We start from the raw sequence: 13,651 nt of genomic DNA on the forward strand, positions 1-13,651 counted from the left end.
TACACAAATGTTGAGATCCGTACATTATGTAAGGCTGAGATTGGCATTAACAACAAAATCATAAAAGGAGCTCTACGTTGGTTTGGACATATAGAGCGAATGGACGGTGAAAGAACGGCTAAAACTATTTACAATGCGAATATTGATAGACGCAGAAATGGGAGAAGACCGAGAAAGACGTGGCATGACCAAATCCAACAAATACGTGAAGATGGACATGTTAAAAGTCGGAATAATCGGCGCGTGTGCATGAGAAGATGTATGAATGCAGAGGAAGCGAGATCTGTATGCAAAGATAGAATGATGTGGCGTGATAGTTTGTTGTTGTTGTTGTTATTGGAAATCTAGTGCCAAAATTCAGATAGAAAATACGTGAATACGTTTGTATGAAGAAAAGTCGGACCGCGTATCCTCTTAAGATTAAACATAATTAAGTATACTTTCAAAAATTTAGTAAAAAATCTTTAATAAAAACCGTTCGGATAAACATTAAAAAGATGTTGTAACTTTTCGTTAGTATGTAGGTACTTGTTTATGATTGAATTCCAAATCTAAAAGTAATAGATATTTAAATATTGGATTTAAGTAGGTACCCAAGTGCTTGCGTATGTTTGAATTCCAAAACATAAAATAATCAATTATTTTCAAATAAAGAATTATTTTAGTAAATGTCAAACTCTGCTCAGGGATGCATTTTAGTCAGGAATGCGATTTTGAAAAATGTATTGAATGTTAGTTAATATTATTTTAGTAAACCCAAAAATCCAGTAAAATGAGTAAATGGGTAGAAATTATATGGAATTCAATGAAATAATCTTATTAGGATCCATAAAAAAACGAATGCGGTCTGTAAACATTAAAAAACACTCTTTTTTTATATGGCAAAAAATGATATCCATCCGTTTTTTTGTATGCGCATTCTCGGCGAATGCAACCCTGGTGATGAATAAAAAAAGCATTTACGCTCCTAACTTTTTTTGTACTTAATAAATTGAAGATTTTATGATCTTTAAACCTTCTCGCGGCAAAGAGGTACATTTATTTGAAAACCGCACGTAAATCGGTCCGGTAGTTATCGAGTCCATCGAGGAGAACCATTCGAGCATTGCCTTTTATATATAGATAACATCTTCAATATGTTCAGTGGAAAACGAGTTAAAATCATATATGTGTTTTTCATCAATTTTCCAGGGTTGCATTCGACTAAAATGCAAATATTGAAAAATTCGGAGGATGTTGTTTTTTTTGTTGTGGACATGTAGAGCGAATGGACAGCGAAAAAGCGACTAAAAGTATTTACGGTGCGAATGTTGATGGATGCAGAAAACGAGAAAGACGTGGCACGATCAAATGCAACAAACACCTGTAGACGGACATGTCAAAGTAGGAAAAATCGGCGTGCGTGCATGAGAAGATGTATGAATGTAGAAGAAGCGAGGTCTGTGTGCAAAGACAGGGTGATATGGCGTTCTATCCCCTTTGCCAACGGCATGGTGGTCTGTAGTTGTTTTTGTTGTGTGTTTCTAGTTTTCTCAGGACTTCGGATTTTAGAATGTTTACCCGAGTTTCGTCATCAAGTCTTGGGCCCATTCTTCAAGCCTAACACTCGTCCAGGATAAGATTATATTTTACACTCATTAACATATATATAGAAATCTCCAAATATGCCTTCTTTGGAGAAACGTAGAACTGAGATGGACCTTGAAAGCATTTTCAAAATACTTAATGCTATAAGTGATGTCCCATCTCTGTTGCAATCAATTTCATTTCATGTTCCCAACCATGTTTTTTTTTTGTATTTTTTTATTTTTATTTTATTTTTTTCATATATATTTGGACCCCTGTATTAAGTAGCCTTACTTGTCATGTACAAGGCTTAGGTACTCGGAAAAAAATCGTTTTTGTTTGTCTTGGAAATGGGATGTTCGATCACTGATTTTGGTTTATTACCTTTATGAGTCCAATCACCATTGTTGCAAAGTTCAAGAACAATGGCGCATGATAACTACAGTGTGGATATCTGTTAAGGATATTCCATCTTTCCTGCATTCTGTTTCAAGATTGTGGCGTTGTAAACTGAAAAATGGGCACTGAAATAACAGATGTTCGATCCCAACCATGTCACCAGAAGTCAAAATCTGCTATGTATCAAATCTTCTGAGATCAACTTTTGATTTTATGTCCCAATGTCCAGAATGTGTGGATTAATCAATTCGTCATAAAACATGGACCATCTCTTTGTTCTTATAACGATAGAACCCTTTTAATATCAATTCACCGCTCTGATTTTTTTGCCTCCCCTGTACAGTAGCAGCTGCTCGATTATGGAATAATCTACTTACTAATGTAAGAGGTGCTCGTTCTTTAATTACATTTAAATCAAGATTGAAATGTCACTATATAAATATTTGAGTTTTTCCACGGTAAACAACATTACTTTAGGTGACAATGTTTTGAGTGCGTCCAACTGTTTGTAGACAGGCTGGGTTTTCTCCCTAAGGAGTTATTAATATTGAAATTTATTGAAACTGGGAGGGAAAATATTTTTGAGAAGGGATTATGGAAGTCTAGGCATTTACCGGGCACATAAACTGAGGGAGCGAGGGAAGGGGAAATTAAGCATATCTACAAACATTTGGACATGCTTGAAACATTGTTGATTACTGTAACTAGTATAAGAAGAATAAAAATTGAAAGTACGTTGCCCGGGCCTCGGTTACAATGGGAAGTTGACATTAATTTCCAATTTTATCTACCAAGTACAATTAAGTTTTCTGTATGAAAAGCAAAATATGCATACAATTTTTTCTTCTAAACATGTTTAATTATCGGTTATTTATTTATTTATTTATTTATATATTATATATATACATACGGCCTAAGACAATTACAACAGTTACATGAAGAAACATAAATGCAAGAAACTGAACAAAAAGAACATAAAACTATTTAGCAAACACAAACAAGGGCAATACAATAATAGTATACAATATATTAAAAAAAACGAATGACCAAAAACTTTGAGCTAAACCATGCCAATCCAACTTCATCCCACACTGTTTAGTCGCGAAGAGATCTACGAAAAGCCGGAAGATCTATCCCAAAAAATTCCAAGTCGTGTGATGAATTGACTAATCTACACATTCTGGACATTGGGGCATAAAAACTAAAGTTGCTCTTAGAAGATTTTATAAATAGCAGATTTTGACTTCTGGTGACACGGTTGGGAACATGAAAAGAAATTGATTGCAACAGAGATGGGACATCACTTAAAGCATTAAGTATTTTGAAAATGCATATAAGGTCCATCTCAGTTCTACGTCTCTCCAATGAAGACTGATTAAGAGATTGCTCTATTTCAAAATAAGAATAATTACCCCTTTGTAATCCGAGCAACCATACCACTTTTCTTAAAAAACGGTGTTAAACAGACTCGATATGGTCAATATGAGTCCTGTAGAATGGAGACCAAATAGGAGAAGCGTATTCTAGATGGGTTATTGATGAATATACTTTAAATTTTCATGCAAATATATTCATTTTCGTACAAAAATATCCTTTATAGACAGTCGAAGATAATTCTGTTAAATTTCCATTGCAATCGGGGCCCTGGCAGGTGAAATAATGAAGCCAGATGAATCTCACCCCTATCAATAAAGCATTCAGCTCTTTTACTTCACAAAAGTCAACAGATGGAAGAGTTGAAAAATGTGGATGATTAAACAAAGGCAGAATGGCGAATGTTGCCAGCCAATGTCAGGTCATAAGCCCTGTAAATGGCAAGACTTCGATATTATATTTTCAAAAATGTTTTCCCTCTCTGTTACAATTAATTTAACCTTAGGTACTTTAACTTGAGAACAACCACCTTAACAAGAAGAGGGACTTTTGCCATCCACGGATCTTGTAAAATGATACCCTTAATTACAGGGTACTTTATAATGTACACCTCCTGGCCAGCAATTGCAGTCCAAATAGACCCACTTGTCTCCTGTTTTACCCTATCTTCCCTCCCAGCTAGCGGGAGGAAGACAGTTTAATTTATTACCCCATACGGAAACATACCCCGACATCCCTTAACGCACACATTTATTTATTTATTTAACTTTGTACATAATGTTATTTGGACATTGGCGGGCTTATTGCCAAATGGCAATTTCTTCCAACCAACCAATAAAATAAAAGTTTTATTTTTATAATTCAAGTTACAGAACATATTCAATAGAAAAAAAAAAGATTAAAAAGTTAAAAATACATAAAAATAGAAATAAACGTATTTGTTTATAAATTACCTTAAATCAAAACTATTACTCAATGGGGAAAAGAAAAAAAGCGGAAAGAGGAAAAAGGAAAGGAGGAGAGATTAAGGAAGAGAAAGGAGATGTTTCTTCAGACGTGATTTAAACAGAGAAAATGTAGTAACATCTTTAATGGTGGGTGGGAGATGATTCCACAGTCGAGCCGCATGGACACTATATGAGTTAGAGAAGAAAGAGGAATTGTGGATGGGTATTAAGAGAGTGCCTTGAGAATAAGAACGAAGAGGTAAACCACGAGCGTTGAAATTTTTCACACAGGTATATAGGAGCGTTAGGACTATGAAGTACATTGAACAGAAGTGAGAGGGAGTGATAGTCTCTTCGCCGTCTAATTTTGAGCCATTTCAAGTTTATTCAGAATTTGAGTTTCAATATTAAATAATGTTATTATTAGAGATAATTCATTCGAATGGAAATAATCGAATGCATTCGATTATTAAATTTATGAAAGTCCAAATGCAGTCATTCATTCTAATGAATTAGTAATTTATTCATATTTAAATTTGTTGCAACAGAGAGGAAAAACATTTTTGAGAAGGTAATATGGAAGTCTAGGCATAATTATTTATATAATCAATGAATGAATGAATGAAATTAATAATTTGATATGTAAATTCAATCGATTACTTTCATCTTAAGTTATCATCACTACACATACATTAAGAGATCCGTGTAATGTTTTGAATAATCCTCATCGCCCGATTATTTAAGAGAGCTCTTCCAACCTCTATCACAACATGGGCTATTTATTCGTTTACATAACGAATCGAAAGAACCCTTTCAATACCCATTCACCGCTCTAATTTTTTCACCTTCTCCGTCACAGTAGTAGTTGCTCGATCGTGGAATAATCTACCCACTAATGTCAGAGACGCCTCCTTCTTCATTTACAGATAGTCACGAATATTTGTTTTTTTTTTCTCCACCTTTTTTCCTTCCCATCCCTCCTCTTCTTTTCATAGTAAAGTGCAGATTTTTAGTTAATTTTTGTTCTAATTTTATAAAATGTATGTATGATACCCCATTTTAATCGCGTACTAATTCAAATTACCTCATTTTGAGAAAACTGCATTCGAAATATATCACAAATATATTTCTCCAATGTAAAGATATTTTAAAACCCTTACACTGAATATTAGATCCAGCATTTTATTTTTCAACCCAGTTTTCCTAAATCAAATAAAAAGTTATCAGACTCTAATTAATTTCTACCCAAACTTTAACAGTCCATTTAGAATTTTATTTCTGCAAATACATCATGAGTTGTTACTCTATTAAAACAGATTTTAGGAGCCGTCAATCGATTTCATTTGAAATTTTCACAATTTTTAAACATCTCCTCATATAATACGATATACTCGTAGAAATGATTTTATGAATGAAATTTTTTAACCCAGAGGTCGGCAAACTATATATATACTCGACTGCGGCTCACACCGTGCAAGTTTCACCTTCGTTCGATTTATTTCGTCTACCGGTTCTAAAGCAGAACTGTCAGGATTATTGCCACCGAAAGTTCCAACACGTGGCGAAGATATTGCAAATGTCGTCATTAAATGCATTGAAAAACATCATATTAAAGTCGATAAAATTGGGCAAAATATTTTTTTTTTAAATATTTTGAAGACAAAAATTAATCACGAGACACGTCTTTACCATTGCATCATTAAACAAGAACCACTTTATACTCAGAAATTTCCAGAAGAAATGTTTTAAAGATCAATATTGTCATCACAGTTTTAGCTCAAGCTTTTTATCATCGCTAATTTAAAGAATTTCTAGCTAAAATGGAGAAAGAATAAGCATATTTTCTGCTATGTTTGAGAATGTCTAAATGCTTGCAGACTGGCTGGATTTCCTCCCTAGAGAGTTATCCATATTTAAATTTATTTCAACAGAGGGGGAAAACATTTTTGAGAAGGGAATATGGAAGTCTAGGCATTTACAGGGCTTATATGTCATTGGCTGGTTTAAGTGGCCACTTTACACACTGCGTAACATTCTGTCCATGTTTAAACATCCACATTTCCTCAACTCTTTCATCTGTTGACTTTTGTGAAGTAAAAGAGCTGAAATATCCCTGTTATTTAATTAATGACACTGCTATTCTTAAGCAAACTTTTTATTAAAACACTCAAATTTTACATATGCATTAAGTTAACCCCATTACCACTGCATTAAATTCTCAAGTTCTGGGGTATTTAGCACCCCCATTAGCTTAGCACAGCAGTGGCCAGACAATGAGGCACCGGTGGGTGCTTGGTATTAACAACTTAACCCTCAACTCGTAAATTACGTAAATTATTAATTTCATTGGGGGTTTGACTACATTATTTATGTTTCGAAAATTTCAAGAAATATGAAGGTGTTGAAAATACGTAGGTCTAGGCACTAGTCATCGGCTGGGATGAGTGATCACTTTACAAACTGAGTAACATTCGCCGTTATGCCTATTTATTATTATTGATTTATTTTACACTTTACATCTTCTTCTTCTTCTTTTGCACGTCCGCTCTTAGGTGGTGCATGTGGACATCACCAGACGCCTCCAGGAGACCCTATCGCCAGCCAATGCGCTCGCTTCCTCCAGTGTCAATCCAGAACCCTTTAGTTCCGCTGAATAAAGTCGAAAGATCGTCATCAACGGCCTTCCAGGACGTCGTGAGCCCGCAGGTTTTAAGAAGAGGCAACTTGGGTTTGGGTTCTCCTGAGGCATGCGCAGCACGTGTCCAAGCCATGTCCACCGCCGCATCCTCAAGATGCTCGTTATAGGAGGCTGCTGCGTCTGTTCTTGGACTTCAATGTTAGATATAAAATCGAACCACCATTTGCCTAATTTTATTAACAAAATACGCAGCAGCGTAGGGAGGATCATTACCACGCTTCTTCTACAGGTAAAATTACTAAACCCAACGCTGGCTGATGCAGCAAACTTCCGTCGTCATCACCAAAGTACTTTCGAAACAACCCAAATTTTTACCGGACACGGAGCTATGAGAAGTTACCTACATAGGTTTAAATGAAGAAATGATGACTATTGTCCATGCGACGATATTTCTTCACAGAGTATCGAATATCTGTAATTTCAGTGCCCATTTTTCAGTTTACAACGCCATAATCTTGAAGCAGAATGCAGAAAATATGGAATATCCTTAACAGATATCCACACTGTAGTTAAAAGTAGTTATCACGCGCCATTGTTCTTGGACTTTGCAACAATGGTGATTGGATTCATAAAGGTAATAAACGAAAATCAGTGATCGAACATCCCATTTCTAAGATAAACAAAAACGATTTTTTTCCGAGTACCTTAGCCTTGTACATGACACGTAAGGCTGCTAAATACAGGGGTCCAAATATTTATTTAAAACATACATATCTTATATATTCTCGTCAAGCACCTTCTTAGGATTGTTCTCGGCTTTGGTATGGCTCAAACATTCGCTCTCATATAGGAGTACTGGCATTTTACAGGGTTGAATGAATAATCTGCATTTTGTTTTAACCGAGTATAGACTAGAGTTAAAAGTTGCTCCAGCAATTCCTAGGCGGGTTGCGAGCTCTTTGTGCATGCTTCCATCCCCAGTTATGTGAACTCCCAAGTATTTAAAGCTGTCAAATTTCTCGATCCTTTGTCCATTATTATAGAGAGGCTGATCAGGGTCAGGACAAGATTTGCTGCTCATAATCTCAGTCTTTATAATATAAACACTTTTTATACAAATAAATTTTATTCATAAAAAACGGGCATATAGCCATACGACAATTTTTTCTGACCAACCCAAACCGTTCAGTTAAAAAAAATAAGAAGAATATGGACATGTTCTGGGTATAGTAATATAGATTCTTATAATTTTATTTGAAAACAAAACATGTATTTACGTAGATATGTTTTTTGTTTAGAAACATCAATAAACTAAAATACTACACTGTACTATGAAGAGAGGACGGGGGATGTGTAGGAAAGAAGGACGAGAAAAGAAGAACTCAAGTAAAGACACCAAGTCATTGGAACAATGCGCACTATCCTTCGGTAACTACACATATGTGCTTTAACTGTCTTCCAGGAAGCAGCAAGCAGCCTGTTAGCCACATGTCCGGCAGTAACTAGCTACAGTCTAAAAAACTACCCTTCGGATATACATATTTCTTTTTTTTAAACAATTTTGTAACAGCGCTTAATTTATTTAGTTTTAAGCATGAACACTTGACAAATTATATACTCTGCTCAATTTAGTTTTTGTAAATTTATTAATTTAATTTTAAACTGACTGAATTCCACTCGTTCATGTGCTTTGTAGCCACAAGACGATTGGTTATCTAGCTTTATATGTAAATGTTATCAACTATCAAATACCTAAATTTTGTAAACGGAGTCTAGAATTTCAACCATCCATGCTCTCAGTAGCTGCAAGACCTGTTATTATCTAACTTCAAAGTATTATTTACCTGAATTGTCTCCTCTGCAGAGTATTTGGTGTCTTGAGAAGCCATTTTAGATGTGGATTCCCCATTACACATCGATTTCGCCACTGCAATGCTTATCTGAAATACGAAAAAGTGCATTTATAATCAAGACACAATTTAGAAATTAGAAAAAACATTCAACAACAGTTAATCTGCCCCCTGGGCCCTAACGATTCGGCCCTTCGGCACACTTGATTGACAATAACCAAAAATTATCTTTTCACATTTGGTCAGCATTTTCAGTGAAGGATTTTTGTTTGATCAGCTGTGTATACAAACTTGAATAAAATAACAGATGAAAAAATAAGAAACGCTGTTCGTGAGACGAGGTGGCCGAGTGGTTAAGGCGTTGGACTGCTAATCCAATGTGCTCTGCACGCGTGGGTTCGAATCCCATCCTCGTCGTAATCTTTTTTAAATTCTTAATTTTTTTACATTGAAAAAGGTGATAAAGGTTTCTGCTCTTTTACTTCACAGGAGTTAACAGATGGAAGAGTCGAGGAAATGTGGATGTTGAAATATGGACAGAATGGTAAATGTTACACAGTGTTAACATATTACAACAAAGATGAAAAATATTTCAGAGAAGGTAATATAGAAGTCTAGGCGTCTACAGGGCTTATGCCCTGTCTGGCTGGTTTAAGTGGCCATCTTACCAAACCAGCCAATGACAGGTCATAAGCCCTGTAGACGCCTAGACTTCTATATTATCTTCTCTGAAATATTTTTCATCTTTGTTGTAATATGTTAACACTGTGTGTCTACAGGGCTTATGACCTGTCTGGCTGGTTTAAGTGGCCATCTTACCAAACCAGCCAATGACAGGTCATAAGCCCTGTAGATACCTAGACTTCTTTATTAGATTCTCTGAAATGTTCTTATCTCTGTTGTAATATGTTAGTATTATCAGTTCCCCGGGAGTTGAAACCAGTCCTTGTCTACAAAAATTTAGATAAATTCAAAATATTGTTGCTAAACAATGTGTAAAATGGCCACTTAAACCAGCCAAAGACAGGTCATAAGCCCTGTAGACGCCTAGACTTCCATATTCCGTTCTTAGAAATATTTTCCCCCTCTGTTGCAACTAATTTTGATCTTAATAACTCCCTAAGGAGGAAATCTAACCAGTCTCAAACATTTAGACATACTCAAAACATTGTTGAATCAACATAAAACACTTATTTTATAGGTGGTTCATCGCAACGCTTTACTGTTTCTGGACTGGCACCTGAAGCGTAATACTGATCACCTAGCCGCCAAAATAAGTTGCATTTGGTGCACCAACTCAGTGCCATATGCGCCACAGGGCATGGAAGGGGAAATAATGGGCCGATTCAATAGCATAAAGGCCATGAAGGATTACAATTATTTGAGTATGTGCAAATGTTTGCAGACAAAATGTTGGATTTTACAGCGTAAGAGTCAGATTAACAAATTACAACAGAGACCGAGAAACTTTTAGAAAATATTATTTTTAGAACATTAGAGAGAATCTTTCTTATGGAATAATTGAATGGGGAGGAGCCTATAATAATCATATTAAGCGTTTAGAAACCGTACAAAAGATAACAATTGAACATATTACAACAGAGATGAAGAACATTTAATAGAAGGTAATATATGGCCTGTCGGTAGCTGGTTTAAGTGGCCACTTATACACTGTGTAACATTCACCATTCTGCCCATATTTGAACATCTTTATTCCTTCAATTCTTTCATCTGTTGATGTTTTTGAAGTTAAAGAGCTGAAATCTTTATTTATGCGGGTGAGATTCATCTAATTGAATTATTTCACCTACATACTAGGCAATGCCTGAAAATGTTATTTTTTCAATTTCTATACTTCTTCATGGACCAGGTGGATTTATCAACAATATTTTGAGTTTGTCCAAATTATCGTAGACAAAGACTGGATTCAACTCCCTGGGGAGCTGTTTTTATTAACATATTACAACAGAGATGAAGAAAGAGTTAGTTTTGTCTGAGGTTTCTAGTTGGGATATATAATTTTATTGAGCTTAGTACTTCAGGCGCATACCCTAACAAGGCGAAACTATTGTCACGAAATTTTTGTGTAAAAATAAAATAAAGTGTTTAGTAGACTCAAATTAGTGTTTTATTTCTTGTATAAGTTTAAATAAGGAGTTCTATAAAAAAAAAAAAACACCAAAGTGTAAAGTGGCCACTTAAACTAGCCAATGACAGGTCATAAGCCCTGTAAATGCCTTCCATATTCCCTTATTTAAGGTATTCTCCATCCCTGTTGCAATTTGTTAATCTTAATGATTCCCGAGGGGGTGAAATCCAGTCTTTTGTCTACGAACATTTGGACAAACTCAAATATTGTAATGAAACCAACTGGTCCAAGAAGAAGTTTAAAAAATTAAAAATTGTTTTCAGGCGTTGCCTAGTATGGGAAATAATTCATTCAGATGAATCTCTTCACAACAATAAAGGTTTCAGCTCTTTAACTTCGCCAAAATCAACAACTGGAACAATTGAAGAAATATGGATGTTCAAACATAGGCAAAATGGTGAATGTTACACAGTGTGTAAAGTGGCCACTCAAACCAGCCAATGGCAGGGTATAAGCCCTGTAAAAAAAGACTTCTATATTCCTTTATTTAAGGTATTCTCCATCCCTGTTGTAATTTGTTAAGCAAATCAATCAATATATGTAATGTTGAAATTATGAAAAAATAAAGCTGATATAAAAAGCTCTTTTTTCTTATAAATAGCAGACTTTTATTATGACTTTCTTATTTTTATCGATTTTTTTTAAAAATATTAGCACGTACTTTTCTAGTAACCTTTTTTGAAATTAAAAATAAAATGTATGCCACACATAGGCCATGTCTTTGTGATTTTTTTTCTGTTTGAGTGTATTTTGTATTTGTAACTTACGTATGCCTATTGTAAAATGCAATTAAAAAAATATAATAAACAGAAAAAAAAGAAGATATAACTTTTGAAGATAGATGTTCAAAAATAGGCAAAATTATGAATGTAATCCAGTGTATAGAGTGGCCACATAAACCAGCCAATGATAGGTCATAAAGCCCTGTAAATGCCTAGACTTCCATATTCCCTTCTTTACAATGTTTTCCATCCCTGTTGTAATTTGTTAATCTTAATGACTTCCTAGGGGGTGAAATCCAGTATTGCCTACAAACATTTGGACAAAATCAAAATATTGCTACAAAAATTCGTCTGTCTATAAACTAGTATACACATGTTTTCAATATAGTGCGATTTCTTTGAGGAAAGGAAAACCTCTTCTATATTACGATAATGTATAATGTTCTTGAAAACGAGTGTTACAATTTGTAAAGGTTTTGGGGGCTAAAAAGGCTTCGAGGGAGGGCGCTGTGTATACCTTATAATATGTGAGTAATATTGTGAGAGGGATGTATTGTATAACATTGTGAGAATATTATATTATAAAAGGGGTTTCTACTCAAAATCTTAATAGCCTTTGTGATAAGAAGGGTTGTGTACAGTGGAAACCTTTACATATAAGAATATAGATATACATATTTATACAGATAAAAAAACTCCCAAAACGTTTTTTTTTTATGTGAAAGCGTCTTGCCTTTAGTGACTGTAAATTTTCTCATTATATTTTTTTCTACCACAACTGACCAGAAAGCCCAATTAAGTGGTGAATCGCACGGAATACCAAGACTTGAGAAAATCACATGAAAAAAAAATGTTTCCTCTGGGAATCGACCCTGTTACCTTCCACGCGTGAGTCAAGCGTGTTAGCTATCAATTTATTTATTTTATAAACGTTTATGTACATTATAAAAATATTTCAATGCGAATAATACGAAAAAAATAATACTAAAATTTAAATCTCTACTATACATAGGTTTCAAGGAATTTAATAAATTACCACAAAATTTTAAAGTACGAATTTCAAAATACAGAAACAGGACGTGCCAATTGAAGAATTATTTTTTATTAATTAATGAATTTTTAGGCGTTGCCTAGTGTGTAGGTGAAATAATTCAATTAAATGAATCTCACCCGCATAAATAAGGGTTTTAGCTCTTAAACTTCACAATCATCAGAAAATGAAAGAATTAAAGGAATATAGATGTTCAAATATGGGCTGAATGGTGAATGTTACGCAGTGGCCACTTAAACCAGCCATTGATAGGTCATAAGCCCTGTAGATGCTTAGATTTCTATACTACCTTCTCTTAAATAATACTGGGAAACATACAAGACGACGACATAATATTAGTCAAAAATGCTGACATACACAAATATAACAACAACAACACTATCATATTGAAAAAGCAAAGACAAACACAGGACAGTCAAAAATACTACATAATGGACTTAAACACTACAACGACCTACCTTACTACTTGAAAACTTTTACTGGAGACAAATTTAAAATTGATCTGAAAAAGCACATGACTGAACTAACTAGACTAGACGAGACATAAAATGACTAGACAATATTAAATTTCTAATGTAACCCTCCGGGTTTTTTAAAATTGTAAATAAATAAAAAATAAAAAAAATGTTCCTTTTCTCTGTTGTAATATGTTAATATAAACAGCTCCCCAGGGAGTTGAATCCAGTCCTTGTCTAGAAAAATTTGGACAAATTCAAAATATTGTTGATCCACACTTAAGTCTGCTTCGCACCAATGAGTTATAAAGAAGCCTAAGAACAAGAGTATTCAAGGACACCTTACATACACATTCACCTCAGAGGCCATCAGTAAATAATCGAGATATGATGCAATTACTGTACCAATGCGATACGCACCAGTAGAAATGCACCGGATAAGAATATTACGATGATTTCAGTTTGAAAATGGCCCCAAAGCTGAATTATTCCATCTCAAA

At 34.5% G+C, this 13,651-nt stretch overlaps 1 non-coding gene across 1 annotated transcript; it reads left to right on the plus strand.

The window, feature by feature from the left end:
• The first annotated feature begins 9,109 nt into the window (after nt 1–9,109).
• Nucleotides 9,110–9,191, plus strand: TRNAS-GCU (transfer RNA serine (anticodon GCU)). Its single transcript has one exon. It is a non-coding gene; the product is annotated as a tRNA-Ser (tRNA).
• The last annotated feature ends 4,460 nt before the right edge of the window (nt 9,192–13,651 follow it).

Source organism: Micrasema longulum, unplaced genomic scaffold, assembly GCF_059751315.1.
Source record: "Micrasema longulum isolate JH-2025_06_02 unplaced genomic scaffold, ASM5975131v1 h1tg000074l, whole genome shotgun sequence".
Lineage (NCBI taxonomy): Eukaryota > Metazoa > Arthropoda > Insecta > Trichoptera > Brachycentridae > Micrasema > Micrasema longulum.